Source organism: Alligator mississippiensis, chromosome 1, assembly GCF_030867095.1.
Source record: "Alligator mississippiensis isolate rAllMis1 chromosome 1, rAllMis1, whole genome shotgun sequence".
Lineage (NCBI taxonomy): Eukaryota > Metazoa > Chordata > Crocodylia > Alligatoridae > Alligator > Alligator mississippiensis.
This window is the reverse complement of record NC_081824.1, coordinates 462584967-462603086: the sequence shown is the minus strand read 5'-3', so window position 1 is coordinate 462603086 and position 18120 is coordinate 462584967. Positions and strand designations below refer to the sequence as shown.

Below are 18120 nucleotides of genomic sequence, written 5' to 3'. Positions count from 1 at the left end.
AGCAACTGCACCATTGCCCCCACCTCCCTGAATCTTCCCCTGGATGTTGCTGATATATAAAGTGTCCAGAATTAAGATCTATATGTATAAGAGCAAAAAAGTCTAGGAAATAATTGCACTGCCAGAAGAGGTTAAATCTATGAGTTAAAGAACAATCCATCGTCTGGCAGTTGCAGTTCTGAAGTTCCTTGGTCTCTCAATGTAGTCATAACAGAGTCAGATAGATACACTGGCTCTATGTTTTTTAGGCCAGTGAGTAATTCAGATTAGGCATTCACTAGATGAGGAAGTCGTGGACAGGGACAGGAAGGGGAAGGAGATTGTTTCTGAAGCAATCAAACTTGTACAAGGCCCTGAACAGAGACAGTGACAAGGCAGCCACTTTCGGAGATGGGGCAGAACTGAGCTTTCTGCCAGAGAGAGTTGTCTATGTGCCATTTCTTCCAGGAAGAAAAATAGCTAGCCATTTTGTAAACCCAAAAAGATGCTCAGAAAATGCCACCAACTTCTGCTTTAAATATTAAACTAACTCTGCCTGACACAACGTCTATCACAACTTAGCTCAGTGTATTTGTATGGAGATGAGCACAATGGTGTCTCACTCCAGGCAGAGGTATGTAGGAGCTACCGTAATACAAATTAATGAAATAATGAAAATCAATAATACAAATGTAATTATACCAGTTGTGCCATATAATATTTCTATACACACAGGCTGAACTATCATGCTCCTTTCAAGTCATTCAGTTTTGTCTAGCCCGTAGGCATAATACATTTTATTTCCCATTACTTTAGGAGAGAGTATTTACCCTAATACATTCCTGTGAACTAAATTAATAACAAGAGTGACAAACATGAAAGTTATTTAAAAAGATTAATGCGATCAACCCATACAAGCTAGGAATGCCAAAGTTAATGTTGGCTTAGCAATCTTTCTCTTATTTATAGTTTTGCCCTTTCCACATCCCCCAAGTTGAGAACACCACCTTCTGGAATTTATCTAGGTTTCTTAACGCGTGTGTGGAATAATGGCATTATATTATATACCTATATAAATATTAGTCTTTTTTTGGTTGGGTGCCCAGAAAATATATCCCTTTAGCTCTCTTGATTTGCTTAACAGGTGTTCTTTTAAGCATGCTGCCCTCCTTCCTCACACAGTAACTTCCAATAAATCAGCTTAATCTGCAGTGTATGTTCTTATCACCGTCACCTGCTACAGTAACAGGGAATTCCAGTACGAGGCAGTGAAATTCTGTTAACTGCAGTGCAACAATCTGAATCGCTATATTTGAAACAAATGAAGCTTGTAATGCCCCAGGCATAACATTTTAGTGGCCGAAGAATTTGACATGACATGCATTTTGAGTATGTATAATCCTGCGATTATACTGACAGCAGAAGAAACCTTGCTTGAATCACAGGACTTGGAGCCTGCTGGAAGCCATGAAAAATTATCTGTACACAGAGTGTATCATATTAAAATTGAGTGATGAGAACGGAGCTCAGCATTGCAGGTCCGTAGCATGCAAATTTCAGACTTGGGGCATCACCTCTGACCGTGCTAGAGGCACTGCAGTGAAGTGCAGCATGACTGTGCATGCTGCAGGCTGAAAAAAAATATAACGTACGTCTAGCATGCATGCGTTGTTCATTTATAGGTCTGTCTTGGGTGTATTTATTAATGCATGCCCAAATGTGTGCAGCAGTGGCACCCCCCCCCCCCCCACCTGGGTATAGAAATGCCCTCAGTATTTTCAGCCCTAGTGTTCTTTGGTATTTGAAGGCAGTTTTCTTGCTCACTCCCTTTCTTCTCTTGCTAAATCCCTTAATGGCTTTGAAATTGCACTGGTCGTGCCCCTTCTAGAAATTAAGCTCCAGTGGGCTGAGCATGCTGTAACACACACCAGTGTAAATCAGAAACAAAGACACTGAAGTGGAAATGTGAGGGGCAACAGACCCCTTAATTCCACAAACTCTGAAAAAATAATGGCAACTGAAAAAAGATCCATCAATGACAGACAATATAGGCTCCCTTATGGCTATCTTTAATCATGCTGAATAGTACTTTACACCTCTAGCTCATCTAAATGGCCTGAGTCCTGCCATTTAAATGTCAATTTTGGGGATACCACAAAACCATGCCTCCTCAATGCGTGCCAATAGAAACAGTCATAATCATTAAATTACTTTATCCTCCCAATACCCCTCTGCTGGACTCAAATGCTTATGGTGCTTACATTAGGGGCTGCTGATATGTATGTGTCCATTTAAAGAGCTAAAGATTCCAGGAAATAAATATGCCCATTCTTCAGAAGGTGGATTAAGGTATTGAGGCATTAAGTGACTAGCCTATGGTCACACAGGAGGGGTGTAGCGGCTCAGGATTTGAAACCAATTCACAGGCTTGTGTCCTAGCTGCTCACAATCTTTGCTCCACAAATCTGCACTGGTAACAGGAATACACTGGGCACGTCTGCACATGCAAATAATTCGGGAGAAGTTTACTCTTGAATAAACTACTTGAGAGTAAACTCTCCCAGGAGCATATCTATATGTGCAGGAACGTGGGAGCAGATTTGCTGCTTCTAGCAACAGACTGCTCCTGCTCCCTGTGGCCCAGCAACGGGCCCCTGCAGTAGGCAGGGGGACCTCTAGGCTCCCCCTGAGTGCTAGCCCAGAGTGCTAGCCCAGACAGCTGTCTCCTGGTGAGGGCTGGGACATTGCTCCCTGCCCCCAGGAGCTGCCTGCTGCTGGGGCAGGCTCCACCATCAGGGCTTGGCGGGGACAATGTCCCTCTGCCCCAGCAGCAGGGAGCTCCCAGCCCCCACTCTGTGATCTTAGGGCCCGGGCTGGGATATCCTTACCTCCCAGCCCAAGCCCTGCAGTTGGCGAGCCAGGGTTGAGAGATCCTTATCTCCCAGTCCAAGCCTCACGGTCAAGTGATCCAAGCTGGGCGATTTTTCTCTCCCAATGCCAGCTCTGTGGCTGTGGGGCCGGTGCTGGGAGAGGTCATGAAGCTGGTGCTGGGAGAGAAGAATCTCCCAGTGCCAGTGCTGTGACCATGGGATTCAGGCTGCGAGATAAGAATTTACCAGCCTGGACCCCATGATTGTGGAGTGGGGGCTGGGAGCTCCCTGCTATCAGGGCAGGAGGACATTGTCCCTGCCCAAGCTTCAGTGGCAGAGCCCATACTAGCCTCAAGAAGCTCCCGGAGGCAGGGAGCAATCTTCTGCCGCCTGCTCCCCAGCTGACCAGGAGCACATTTGCTCCCAGTCAGGCATCTGCAAATGTGCTACTGTGCAATAATTACTCAGGAGTAGATTTGCTACTTGCATTTGCAGGTAGCAAATTTACTCATGATTAGAGACAATTACTGTGCAGTAAGCATCTGCACGTGTAGACGTGGATGCTTACTGCACAGCAATTCGCTCTACTGTGAAGTAAAGCATCTCGTGTAGACACACGCAATGGCAATTGGACAAATTAGCCCCTAATTTACAAGTGTTCCTGAACTCCTCATCCATAATAAACTCTTATAGAACTGCATCCCTGAGGCGCGTCTACACAAGATGCCTAATGCGCAGTAGCCTAATAACACTGCACAGTAGCATGCCAGGAAAAAACTGTGCCCTACACTACTGCACAGTAGTATTAGGCTACTGTGCAGTAAACATCACAAAAAAATGTGAGTCAGCACTACTGTCCACTAACTGTAGTTACTGCACATTTAGTTAGTACTTCATTAACCAAGTACTAACAGTAACTACTGAGCATTAATGAGCATGTGTACATACCCAGTGTGACACTTTTTACCAGCTCTCAGTAGCTAGGAGAGAGGAGACTGTCTTCTCCTAGTAAACTGGCTGGACCAGAGCAATGCAACATACCTGAGCATGATGACATTAAAATAAGTAAAACCTACCTTAAATAACTACAAGTGCTATACAATGCTGCAGCACACCTTTCTCAGCAACATCGAGGGTTGCAAACATTTCAAAGGTATCCTCCACTCTCTACATTATTTCTACTGAATACTAACTCAAGTTCAAGGTCTTGGTCTCCATTCTTATGCTAAAGGTGCTCAAAAGCTCAGTCCTGGAATACCTATAACATCACCTAAAGCTCCAGAATGATGATCATGACAAGTCTTCGCTCTCTTCTCCTTAGGCGTGATGGCATGTAACACTGTAAAGGAAAAGTTTATCCATTTAACAGGCAGGGCCTTCTGAGTGTCTTGTCTGAGACAGAGGAACAAATTTGTACATAAACCTCAAGACTTTGTTCTTCAAGCTCATAGCACTCATCTTTGATTTGGGATTCTCTAACAAATGAAAAACCTATCAAAGATTGGGGGGGGGGGGGGGGGAAGAAAAACAAAACACGGTACACAATGGCTCCAGTGGAGACCAAAGAGAAATAACCACAGATAACTAGTCAAGTTTCTAGACCTACTACTGGACAAGATTCAGAGACCATGGTGATGAGGGAATTATATGAGTAGAAGTAGGGTTATTTGATTAGTTAAAAATAATCAAAGTTGGGTATTTGATTAGTTAAAAATAAACTCAGTCAAATAATATTAATTTATTAGAACAGTAAAGAGAGCTTTAATCTTCAGTAGGTTAGAGACTCGTGCTAATTCGAACCCCTTCCCCCCAAGTTAGTTAACTGTTCTTGTGAAACAATAACATTACATGTTATTGTAATGTTATACATTTTAAAAAATTGTAATGATTTTTTATAACTATGCATGTTAGGTAAGTTTAAATGTAAATTATATTCAAGACTGAACAGTTCTTCTTTTCCTTGGCTTTTATCCTGAAAAACTCAAGGTCAGCCCGAACATTTACAAAAAGAGAGAGAAAGAGAGAAAGATTTTTTTTCTTCTTCCAGGGAGAGCATGAGTACAGTCCTCCATTTCTACAAATTATGCAGTCGAGTTTCCCACATCTGGGGAAACCGCAGGTGTCAGCACACCCAGAGTGCAAGGGGTGAGCCTCACCCTGGGAAAACCACCTGGGTGATCCTGGTGTCTCCCCTCCAAGTAACACATATAACAAAGATAAAAGACAAAAGTCCATTTTTTAAAATGCAATTATGCTAAGTAGGCGGCAGACCAACTCTCCTAGCAATTTACTGTCTGCATTTGGAGATCCCTGTAGTCACAGCAAATGCCCAGTAGCTTTTCTGTGGTACTAGTTTTGGTTCTTCCCTCAACGAAGTAGTGCCTGCAGACCTACATGGGTTGAATGATGCAGGAAAGGAAAGGAAGCTGAAAAAGCTCAGGAGAGGAGCAGAGCAGGGGATGCTTGCTCTGAAACAGAGACTCAGAGAGCATGTGTGTGCATGTATCCAGACTCCTGCAGGACAGAGTGCAAAGCCTTGCTAACTGATGGCACTGCCACATTCAAAAAGTTAAGACATCACCTACAAAACGGCATTCTTGGCTTTATGAAATATTGGATAATTTATTACTACAGTCAGATAATAATCGACCAGGTGATTTACATTATTTGATTAGGTAATTAACTAGCTTGCCAAGCCTAACCAGAAGCAGCCTTCATGGTATATTAACACATTTTGACTTACTTTATCATTCACCAAGATCCTGACGTAAGTTTGCAAAGACATTAGTTCTTTAAAAAAGAAAGAAATTAATAAAAAGTGCTTTAAATGCTATTGTTTATTGGAATAGGTAATGCCAAAGCACCGTCCATTCAGATACTTGAGACAAAGATTAGAAAGATATATGTGAGGAAGATGTAAGAAGCAGGCCTTTAAAATGTCTACCCATTCAAGTTCTTACTCTGTGCATATCATCATTTGCATTCGATCGCCTCACAACCATTTATTAACATAAGAAGCAAACCTTACGGATCTTAAAACCCTTAGGAATCAGACGATGCCATTCTTAAAAGAAGGATTTCATTTAGCCAGGCTTTGATGTTTACTTGGGCATAAATGTAAAATCACAGAATAATAGAAAATGAGGGCAGAAGGGACTTCAGGAAGTCATTTAGTCCAACCCTCTGCTCAAAGCAGGACTGTCCCCAAACCTACTCTGTCTCAATATTTTAAGATTCTCATCATTTTGGTATGGGAGCATTTCCCTTGTAATCAGAGAAGCATTTTAGCATTTTGCTAAAAATCATTTTCTAAAAACTTGCCACAGCAGTTAATAGAGAATTTATCCTGCCACTTTTTTAAGGCACTGGCTAAAGGAAGGAGAAAGAAATCATGGTGTGGGCTGGCAGACCACAGCTCTTCCTTTCTTGGCTGAAATCAGAATGGAAGTTGTCTTCCTCTCATTGGGCATCAGTAAGTAGAAATCTTTCCCTGCTGGCACAATAAGAAAATCCCTTCCTATTTCAATGTGCTATTTGGGAAACCTCATCTGTGAACAGGACTAAAAAAGACTTCATACTAGTGACCATTAGCTACTTGCATTCAGCATGACATGAAGTGGGCCAACAGGATTACCTAATGTGAGAGTATTATACTTCAAGGAAGAAAGTTCCTTGAAATTTAGAAACCTGGTGGACATTTAACAGAAATTTTAAAATCCTTCTGCATATAAGGTAGGTGAGGCCATAAAATAACACTGTGATTGAGCATGTATGATACTTGCCCCTTTTAGCTAATCTACCAGGGATTGAACAACAGGCATCCACAGCTAAAAGCATAAATTTCTTGTTCCAATTTAAGCCAAAAAACTAGGGCTCTGCAGCTAAGAGCTCTAACAACTCATATCCTTCCCAGAAGGGGAATTGTAACATGTATTCATCATTGTGTTACACAAGGAATAACATCACAGTGGGCTACTCAAATATTGCCAGTTAAAAAAAAATAAAACCAACAATCCTGCACAGGTAATGGAAACACAGTGAAAGGAGCCAAAGAGCAACAATCAGTTGATGAAAGGAGATAAGAAGATAAGAAAGCCTAAAGGGATAAGTCTAGGGGGATAAGAAAGCTAAGAAAGGTCTTTAAACAAAGCCGTAGGACCTTAAATAAATATCAGGAAGAAAAGACCCTGATCTAAAATCCACAGTAGTCTATGTGAATCTCTCGTTTTGACTCACTAACAAGGATAGCTGCTCTTCCATTCACACCTCATTCTGCAAATTTTGCCTAATAATTTCCCTCACAAACTAGTGTTAAATGGTTCAAAATTCTTGTGCTTAGTGGGTACAATGCTAGAACATACATTTTTTGATATGTTTTATGAGTATTGAAAGCCAGCATTTATACATGCTCATTAATGAGGGCCAGTGTGCAACTGCATATTGTTTGTAACAATGTAAAAACTAGATAGCATTAATAACAGTTCACTTTAAACCTCCCCCCCTCCCAAAAAAAAAAAACCACACAAAACAAAAAACTCTCTCAAAATTAATGCAGTGGAAGAAAGTTGCTTATTTGGCCAAAGTGCATGGAAGTGAGAGGAGTCTACAAGTGAGCTGTCTGACCCACACTGCTCCCTTAACCTGGAGTCGGTCTTAATTTCCCTCTGCCCAAAGAGATTCTTTAAGGACAATTTTGGGGAGCGCCCCAATACCAGACATGTTCAGTGAATCTTCAACAGCAAAGACTAAGATAACCATTAGGAATTCTACTGATCAAGTCCTAGCAATGAGAACTGGATCTGTCATTCATTTCAAAAAGCCTGCAAAGGTCAGATCCTACTTCACCTATTCGGTGCCTAAGTGAACTTAGTGCCTAAGCATGATCCTATTCCACCCTGACTCCCTGAAAAACCTAATAATGCATCAACTTCTTTAACACACGATCATTTCATTTGATGAGAGGCTGAGGGAACTGGACTTATTTATTCTGGAGAGGAGAAGACTTTAGGAAGGCTGACTTCAGCGAACTCAGGCGTGTAGTCAATGACGCACTACAGAGTAAGAGATTTGGTGAGATGGGAGCCCAGGAAGGGTGGCTGTGCCTTAAGGAAATGATCCTTTGGGCACAGAGGGAGATGATCCTGATGTGGGGGGAAAAGAGGAAAAGGGACCAAGAGGCTTTCCTGGCTGACCAGAGAAATCCAGAACAACCTAAGGGCAAAAAGGGGGGCATATAAGCAGTGGAAACAGGGAGAGATTACTAAAGAGGAGTATACCTCCTCAGCTCACAGATGTAGGGAGGCGGTTAGAAAGGCCAAAGCTACCATGGAGCTGAGGATGGCGTCCCAAGTTAAGGATAACACAATATTGTTTTTCAGATACATAGGGAGTAAAAGGAAGGCCCAGGGCGGTATAGGACCACTACTGAATGGGCAAAAGCAATTGGTGATGGACAGGGGGGACAAGGCTGAACTCCTCAATGAGTTCTTTGCCTCAGTGTTCTTAAACGAGGGGCACGACAATGGGATTGTAGAGAGGCAACAGCAGGGAACCAGACTACCAAGCGTTGACCCTGAGATGTTGCAGAGTCACTTGGAAGGACTGGATACATTTAAGTCAGCAGGACTGGATGAGCTCCATCCGAGGGTACAGAAGGCACTGACTGATGTTATTGCAGGAATATTTTAGCACTTGTGGCACACAGGCCAGGTCCTGGAGGACTGGAAAAGGTCCAATGTGGTCCCTATTTTCAAGAAGGGGAGGGAGGAGAATCCAGGCAACTATAGGCTAGTCAGTCTCACCTACATCCTTGGCAAAGTCTTTGAAAAGATTATTAAGGCTCATATATGTAGGAGCCCAGAAGGAAAAACTATGCTGAGGGGAAACCAGCATGGGTTCATAGCAGGTAGATCATGCCTGACTAATCTAGTCTCTTTTTATGACCAGATTACAAAACAGCTGGACACAGGAGTATGGGTAGACATTATTTACTTAGACTTCAGGAAGGCCTTCGATACAGTATCGCACCCCATACTGTTGAATAAGTTAAGAGGCTGGATGATTACACAATCTGGTGGGTGGCGAATTGCCTAGAGGGTTGTACCCAGAGAGTGGTGGTGGATGGGTCGGTATCAACCTAGAAGGGCGTGGACAGTGGGGTCCCGCAGGGCTCCGTCCTTGGACCGATACTCTTCAGTGTCTTCATTAGTGACTTGGATGAGGGAGTGAAGTGTACTCTGTCCAAGTTTGCGGATGATACAAAACTGTGGGGAGAAGTGGACACACTGGAGGGCAAGGAGCAACTACAGGCAGACCTGGACAGGTTGGACATATGGGCAGAAAAAAATAGAATGTGATTTAACAAAGAGAAATGCAAAGTGCTGCTCCCAGGGAGGAAACATGTCCAACACACCTACTGCCTAGGAAATTACCTGCTCAGCAGCACGGAAGTGGAAAGGGATCTTGGAGTCCTAGTGGACTCCAAGATGAACATGAGTCGGCAGTGTGACAAAGCCATCAGAAAAGCCAATGGCACTTTATCGTGCATCAGCAGATGCATGGCAAACAGAACCAAGGAGGTGATACTTCCCCTCTATCGGGCACTGGTCAGACCGCAGTTGGAGTACTGCGTCCAGTTTTGGGCACCACACTTCAAGAGGGATATGGATAACCTGGAGAGGGTCCAGAGAAGGGCCACTCATATGGTTAAGGGCTTGCAGGCCAAGCCCTACAAGGAGAGACTGGGGCACCTGGAACTCTTCAGCCTCTGCAAGAGAAGGTTGAGAGGCGACCTTGTGGCTGCCTGTAAATTCATCATGGAGGCGCAGAAGGGAATTGGTGAGGCTTTACTCACCAAGGTGCCCTGGGGGTCACAAGAAATAATGGCCATAAGCTAGCAGAGAGCAGATTTAGACTGGACATTAGGAGGAACTTCTTCACAGTTAGAGTGGCCAAAATCTGGAATGGGCTCCCAAGGGAGGTGGTGCTCTCCCCTACCCTGGGGGCCTTCAAGGGGAGGTTAGATGGGCATTTGGCTAGAGTCATCTGAACCCAGCACTCTTTCCTGCCTATGCAGGGGGTCAGACTCGAGGATCTTTTGAGGTCCCTTCCGACCCTAGCATCTGTGAATCTATGAAGACTGAGTGGGGATTTAATAGGATCTGTCAACTACCTGAATGGGGGTTACAAAGAAGATGGAGCCGGACTGTTCTCAGGGATGGCAGATGAGAAAACAAGAAGCAATGGTCTCAAGCTTCAGCAAGAGAAGTTGAGGTTAGACGTTAGGGAAAAAAAAATATCAGGAGGAGTGTAAAGCACTGGAACAGGCTATGAAGAGAGGTTGTGGACTCGCCATCCTTGGAGGTTTTTAAGACCCAGATAAACAAAACCTTGCCTGGGATGATCTAGTTGGGGATGGCCCTGCTTTGAGCAGGGGGCTAGACTATATGACCTCCTGAGATCCCTTCCAACCTTAATTTCCTATGATTCTATGATTTTAGCTTTAAAATTAAATCACCAAAAGCACCCACTTTTGGTATTAACAGTTCTCAGGGACTGGAGCACAGTGGAATAATAACACATTTAGGCACTTCATTCTACCTAGGCGTGTAATAGGTGGAGTTGGATCTAACCCTATATTTTACAATAGTTTTCAGAAGAGACATAGTAGCCATTAACATTGCCATCTCCAAACAGTTATTAGAACATTAGAAAAGAGGGTGGTAAATGGGATGCAGTATTAGGATACACTTCTAAAATAACCACAGTGCTATTTCCATTGTGATTACAGTATAGTTTCATATTACTATATGCTAACAAGCACTGTGTGTTTCAACAATAAGGCTGAACTGTACATTGTCCAACTTGTCTGTCAAAGAAACCTGATGCCATTACAAAAGGAAGAGACTTTTATACTAAAGAATACATTATTTCTCTTAACAGGCTTCTGGAAGCTGTGTCCTTAGCATAGATAGTTGTAGTTCACCTCATGCTGATCATAAAACTGCTGCTTGATGCTGACAGTCACACTGCATTTACAGGGGGTGATGCTAGAGCAGGGGAGGGGGGCAATTATTTCAACTGGCATTTAATGAGTTTTGGTGAGCTGTCAAGGGCCGCACGCATAAAATCTTTCAGAAGATATAATTTTTAACAAATTACAGATTTAAAAAATCATATACTAAAACTCAAACATCTACTATGACATATTTAATTTTATTTTTTTAAATATTGTTGTCCTTATATATTTTTGAGTAGTGTCTATTGTGGCAATTGCCTATAGCTCAAAAAAAAGTCTTACTTTTGCATACTGTGTCGGAGGTGGTGGGTTGTGGGGGTAGGTGTCGGGATGTGTGTGTGCAGGTGTGTGTGGGGGTTGCCCATGCACTAGGACCCGAGAAATGACCCAGGGCAGGAGGAAGGGGGTAGGGGGGCAGGGGGTGCGTGCAGCATTGCTTGCCCAGATGGCACGGTGCAAGTGCGATTCACCCTCCCCGTCACACCCATCCGGCCTGCAGCTGCCCCCGTACATCTCTGCATGCAGCTGAGCCCCACCTGCTCCCACCCAGGGTAGTTTGTTCTGTACTCCCACCCATGCCCACCGATGGCCATAGCCAGCATGCTCAGCTTCATGGTGGGGCTGCTCCCAGTGTTGCTGCACTCGCCTAGGTACTGCTCTGTTTCCCCCACCTCCAGCAGTTCCTTCTCTTCCTCCTCCTTCTCCTGCACCACTCCAGGCAGCAGGTAGCACAGGGAAGTGACATCGGCTATGGGGATCTGTGCCGGGCACCACACACTCAGCCAGGAGGGGGAGAGCTGCAGCTGGGCAGCTCCTGCCCGGCATGTGGGGCTTCAGCTCCAGCTCCTGGCCACCTCCCACCCACTCATAGATTCATAGATTCATAGATGTTAGGGTCGGAAGGGACCTCAATAGATCATCGAGTCCAACCCCCTGCATAGGCAGCAAAGAGTGCTGGGTTTAGATGACCCCAGCTAGATGCTTATCTAACCTTCTCTTGAAGACCCCCACGGTAGGGGAGAGCACCACCTCCCTTGGGAGCCCGTTCCAGACCTTGGCCACTCGAACTGTGAAGAAGTTCTTCCTAATGTCCAATCTAAATCTGCTCTCTGCTAGCTTGTGGCCATTATTTCTTGTAACCCCCGGGGGCGCCTTGGTGAATAAAACCACACCAATTCCCTTCTGTGCACCTGTGATGAACTTATAGGCAGCCACAAGGTCGCCTCTCAGCCTTCTCTTGCGGAGGCTGAAAAGGTCCAGGTTCTCTAGTCTCTCCTCGTAGGGCTTGGTCTGCAGGCCCTTAACCATATGAGTGGCCCTTCTCTGGACTCTCTCCAGGTTATCCGCATCCCTCTTGAAGTGCGGCGCCCAGAATTGCACGCAGTACTCCAACTGCGGTCTGACCAGCACCCGATAGAGGGGAAGTATCACCTCCTTAGATGTATTCGTCATGCATCTGCTGATGCACGATAAAGTGCCATTGGCTTTTCTGATGGCTTCATCACACTGCCAGCTCATGTTCATCTTGGAGTCCACTAGGACTCCAAGATCCCTCTCCACTTCCGTGCCACCCAGCAGGTCATTCCCTAGGAGGTAGGTGTGCTGGACATTTTTCCTCCCTAGGTGCAGCACTTTGCATTTCTCCTTGTTGAACTGCATTCTGTTGTTTTCTGCCCACTTGTCCAACCTGTCCAGGTCTGCTTGCAGCTGTTCCCTGCCCTCCGGCGTGTCCCCTTCTCCCCATAGCTTTGTGTCATCTGCAAACTTGGACAGAGTACATTTCACTCCCTCATCCAAGTCGCTGATGAAGACATTAAAGAGTATCGGTCCCAGGATCGAGCCCTGCAGGACCCCACTGCCCACACTCTTCCAGGTCGAAACCGACCCATCTACCACAACTTTCTGGGTGCGACCCTCTAGCCAATTCGCCACCCACTGGACTGTGTAGTCATCCAAGTCACAGCCTCTTAATTTGTTCAGCAGTATGGGGTGGGATACCGTATCGAAGGTCTTCCTGAAGTCTAAGTATACGACATCCACCCCTCCTCCTGCGTTCAGGTGTTTCATAACCTGGTCATAAAAAGAGACTAGATTAGTCAGGCACGATCTGCCAACTATGAACCTGTGCTGGTTTCCCCTCAGCATAATTTGTCCTGCCGGGCTCTCGCAAATGTGAGCCTTTATAATTTTTTCAAAGTTTTTGCCTAGGATGGAGGTGAGACTGACTGGCCTGTAGTTGCCTGGGTCCTCCTTCCTCCCCTTCTTGAAAATGGGGACCACACTGGCCCTTTTCCAGTCCTCCGGGACTTGGCCCGTGCGCTGCCTGCAGGTGGCTGCCTGCACTCGGCTGCCTGCAGGTGGTTGCTCATCCTGCCAGCTGAGTGGAGTGGGTGGAAGGTGGCTGGGAGCTAGAAACCCATGTGCTGGGGCAGGAACTATTCCGTTCAGCTTCCTCCTTTTCTGGCTGGGCATGTGGTGCCTAGCATGTGTCCCCATGGCTGCTGTTGCTTCCCTGTGCTACCTGCTGCCCAAAGCAAAGCAGCAGGGGCAGGATAAGGAGGAGCAGCCAGTAGAGGTGCGGGGAGCCAAGCAGTACTTGGGCCCCTACAGCTGCACCAAGAGAAGCCCTGCTGGGAATATGTGCATGCTGGCCGGGGCCCAAACCATCAGTAGACATGGGCAGAAGCCTAGTGCTGGCTGCCCAAGGGAAGGGCAGGTGGGGCTCAGAGTGCTGCTACAGAGTGCCATGGGGGCAGCCATGGTCTAGATACATTTGGTGGGTGCCCGTCCGTGGGACAGATCCAATCAGTCAGCAGGCTGGATTCACCCCATGGGCCATCATTTGCTCCCCACTGTCCTAGAGACTAGTTCAGCTGCAACAGTTTTGCTTGAATGTACTTGCCTGCAACATTTTCAGAGTTCACCATCTATAAAACCTGCACTTACATACAGAGACTTAAAGGAAAAAAGAAAATCAGTCACCAGGAATGTCTGCAGGGAGGGGCGGGGGGAAAGCATGACTTCTGCCCCCCTGCAGGTGTTCCTCAATAAAAATAAAGTCATATCAAAGTGCAGGAGGAAGGAAACTCAAAAAAACACGTGTATGTATCAGAAACAAGGCTCCAAATACATGCAGTCTCTCTACTAAGTCATGTGGCTGCTCTACTGAAAATTGGTATTTTTTTTCACTTACACCCAATAATTCTTTATTAATTGCTAGTGGCAAACAATTAACATTACAGTGGCCTATACTGAAGTGCAGCAACCTTAACATAAGGGATACCATTTTGTAATGTTAATTACTTGCCACTGGCAACTGTAGTTTAATATGGATCATTGAACTTATGGAGTTCTGCAAATAATTTTAGCAAAATACTCTTATTTCTGCTAAGAGAGCAGATTTCATTAGGGGTATGACATGCTGAGTTACCTTAGAAGATAGCTAGATGGCACTAAAACATACATGTTGCCGTACTAATGTGCCATTTATTCTTGATTATTTGTTTTGAAATAAAGGGGACTTTTATCTTTATAGTAATTGCAATGAGTATCTAGGGACTTACGCAAGTATTCATTTTCCTACTATCTAAGGATCAACGCTAGTAAGCAAATAACTCACCATCAGTTTCAACAATAAGTTACATGGTTATATACCTATGTGAATCTGGCCATAATTACTTTTCATATATGAATGGATTTATCCACAAAACATTGCTGAGAGACTGGAAAGCATGCTTATCCCTTGGTCTGCACATGCAACACAATTACACCAGAGTAATTTATATCATTTTGATATGGCATTGTAAATTATTTTGGCCTGAGAGAAGATAGATGAGCAGCTAGCCATGGCAGCTACTTGCAGAAGACGCTATGACAGTGGCCATTATTAAGTGCACATCAGTAATAGCCTGCTTGGCACAGGAAACAGCTATTCCACAATAGGTCCAGACGCATGACATTTACACTAGTGTAACATCAGGAAGGTTCGTTTCAGCCCAGATTCTTCCTACACCAGATTCAAGCAAATTATACTGCCGTATAAGTGTATGTCACCTGTTCCTAGTCTGCATCAGTGTAAATGGTATGTGTAAATGGGGAAAATGAGGCCACAAGAAGTGAAGTGATCTGCACATACTTTGCTCATCACCAAAATGCAGCTTCCTCTGAGGTACAGTACAGTAGTTGTTTAACAGCACAGAAGAGTGCTAAGCAACAGATAGAACAGAAAGTCAGGATTAAAGTGGTAGAATCAAGATTATAGGAGACATTTTGGTCAACCCAGAGATATATTTTGACTACACTGACAACATTTTATAATGCTATGATAAAAATCTTATAGCCAATGCACACTTTGTTCCAGAAGACAGGTATGAGAGGCGTGAAGGCCAAGTTTGTATGAGACCATAGGCTAGTAACTGGTAACGCAGTTTAGCTTAGCATTGTATCCCGACAGATCTTTTACTATCAGTTTTGGTTAAGTCCACTGTAGCTGCTCAGTTAAGTGTAAGTTTATTATTTTGCACCCAAGCTTTTAATGGTCTTGTTACAAATACACTTAAACAACTTAATTTATGTGACTAACCTTCTGGGAAGGAGAAATATTTGGAGTTATCCAATTAATCTATCAGCATGGGGTGTTTTTATTCCTGTCAAGAGACTGGCATATTGTTTGATCATAAACCAATATTAAACTGTTCTCCTGGCCAAAAAATTACCTCAGCCTCATTACCTCATTTCACGTTCCAAAGCTGCTCTACACTGATAATACATGTTCAGGCAGTCCCGTCTACTTTATTTTAGTCTTGCAAAGTGCCCTTCATTATGCATATGAATTGGGAACCTTTTAACCCGAACCCTTGGACCAGATTTTCCAGAGAATTCAGCTACATTTAGACAGATTGTTAAAAAACCATGTTGTGTGCTGACAACTTCTGAAAATCTCAGGTGACTACTTAGGCGATTAAGTAACAGCAGAGATCATTTGAAAAATGTGAACCCAATTTTGAATGTTGAAGACTTCAAAATTTGTCCTCTTGTTGCTGGATCATTCACAAAGTTGCATGTGTTTTCCTGCTTCATGCCTGTACAATACTAATATTGGTAGCCATTGATCACTGCCATTGACCACGTGCTATATGCAACCCAAACAGATCAAAGGAACTGGGGGAGAAAAAAAAAGAGTCTAGGGTACATGTAATGCAGGAGCTGTTGCTGTGCTTTCTAAGAGAAATTGGAAACTAGTTATGATTTTCCCCAGATGTTTTAAACATGCATCACACAGAGAGGCCAGAGCTGCTTCCAAAGGGTTCAAGTAACCCTACAGTATGCAATTATACAATTCTTTGGCCACAATGAAGGTCCCTTCCTAATCCCCATTAAGGTTGTCTTGTGTTCTAAAATATGAGACTTTGTATCTCTTCCAGGACTTGTTTTACACCACACTGTTCTTATCAAAGGTGTAACAGAGCAGCTCTGTGCCCTGAGCAGATCTGGTGCATGGGACAGAGATGGTAGCAGCAGCACAGCCAGATACTAGCTGCAGTTCCAGCTATTTTTGTGCCCCCCTACCAAAAAGCAGTGCTTCAGGGCTGCTCCCCTGGTCATACCCCCATCACCCCCAAGTTATGTTATAGGTTCTTATTATCCATACATACTGTGTTCACTCCCATAGAAGATGACCCTGATTATAAGATGCCCCCCACCAGTAATTATATTCTATGTATAGACAGTTTATTAATTGGATATCATTGTCCTGGTATAGAATTGAATTATTAGAGGTTTTTTTCTTGAATGCATCCCTCTCCCACTCCTACAGCATGGAAAATAAATGTATGGGATCAAGTAGCCCCTTTGGTCTCTGCTTCCCACCAACGTTTTGCTCTAGCAGCCTCTTCCCCCTCTCCTTACCATCAGACCCTGCACATGCAAGGGTCTGAGCACATTCTTGAGCACATGCAAGTGAAGAGTAAATCTGAAAAGAATAACCTTAAAATTAAACATGGCTGTAGCAATTTGCATATAGTACCCATGCACTTTGTTCATCCAGAATTGATATGTTACTTTTTTTGAAGCGGGTAAAATTTTAGCAGAAGTGCTTCATAAACATACTTTTGAGCAGCACTTTGGCACCTAATTTTATGTACTACAAACTATTATTTTTATGTAAAATTGTTTGTGTTCCAAGCCAAATCAACCAAATCATTTCCAAATATGTGTCATTCAAGAGCTGTAAGTGGCCCTACTACCAGCAAACAACCTTCACCCCCACCTGGGCCTTCAGATGTTTTCAAATCATTTGGCAGGCATCCTACATGCAGGCCCAAGCCCAAAGGCTTGGGGTTCAGACGTCCCCAAGTTTTGCTTGCCCTCAGCTGCATAGTAACAGGAGAAGCTAGGGAGCAGTCTCCTATTTTCATAAAGTGGGTGTAAAGCCAAGATCTTTCCCCTAGAAATAAAAGTGAAACGTTAACCATACATTACATCCCTGGGTACTACCCCGTGCCAGAAAAATGGCAAGCTCTTGCTCCTGGGAAAACTGCTTCAATGGTCACAGTATTTCCCCTTCAAAATATGCATGGAAATAGCCTAAAACCAAAGACTTGAGAATTACTACATAGTTCGCTTGAGTAGACCCCACCATTATCAACCGTATTTCAAGCCATAGTGACCCCAGAGCTCAGCACGTGTGTGTACTCCAGATACAACCCACAAAGGATCCATGTGCTAATTAGCCCCCCACTCATAACTGCAAATGGGTGTTCTTGTTATGAGTCCTGGGCTGCTCCAAAATTTTATATGCAGATGAGGCACCGGGCAACCTGGTATGGCTTTACCTCATGGAGGGTGGGGCCACACTAATTATATGCACCAGGAGGAGAGCCAGGGGCAGCAGAGGGATTCTGTTTGGGGCCCCATTTGGTGATGCTTCCCAGGCATTTAGGGCTGGTGAAGAAACAGGAATTATTGGAAATGGGAAATAAAGGCACAGCTCAATTGTGGGAATAAAGAGGAAGTAAAAATGTATGCAATGCTGTGGCTAACAATGATTTCTAAAAGAGCTGGCAGTGAGGAGGACTGCTGTTAATAGCCACTAACATGTTTTATTCAGATGGGTTGCACTAGCATATACATGTGAGAGGTTTCTATCAGCCTTTTTTATACCAGAGGAGGGTGTTAGACCTTGCTCTGGCTTTTATGGGTATTGGCTGGTATTGCAGTACCTCCAGCCCTGGTGCTCCTTTCCTCCTGAGACAG

General features: G+C 44.3%; 1 long non-coding RNA gene and 1 other non-coding gene across 2 annotated transcripts in view; both read right to left on the bottom strand.

Annotated features, from left to right (window-relative positions):
- The window catches only part of LOC109284626 (uncharacterized), a 1607267-nt gene that overhangs the window by 1288392 nt on the left and 300755 nt on the right, over window positions 1-18120 (bottom strand). The window lies entirely within an intron of this gene.
- LOC132248068 (U1 spliceosomal RNA) lies at window positions 4893-5051 on the bottom strand. The gene has a single exon (XR_009459423.1). It is a non-coding gene; the product is annotated as a U1 spliceosomal RNA (small nuclear RNA).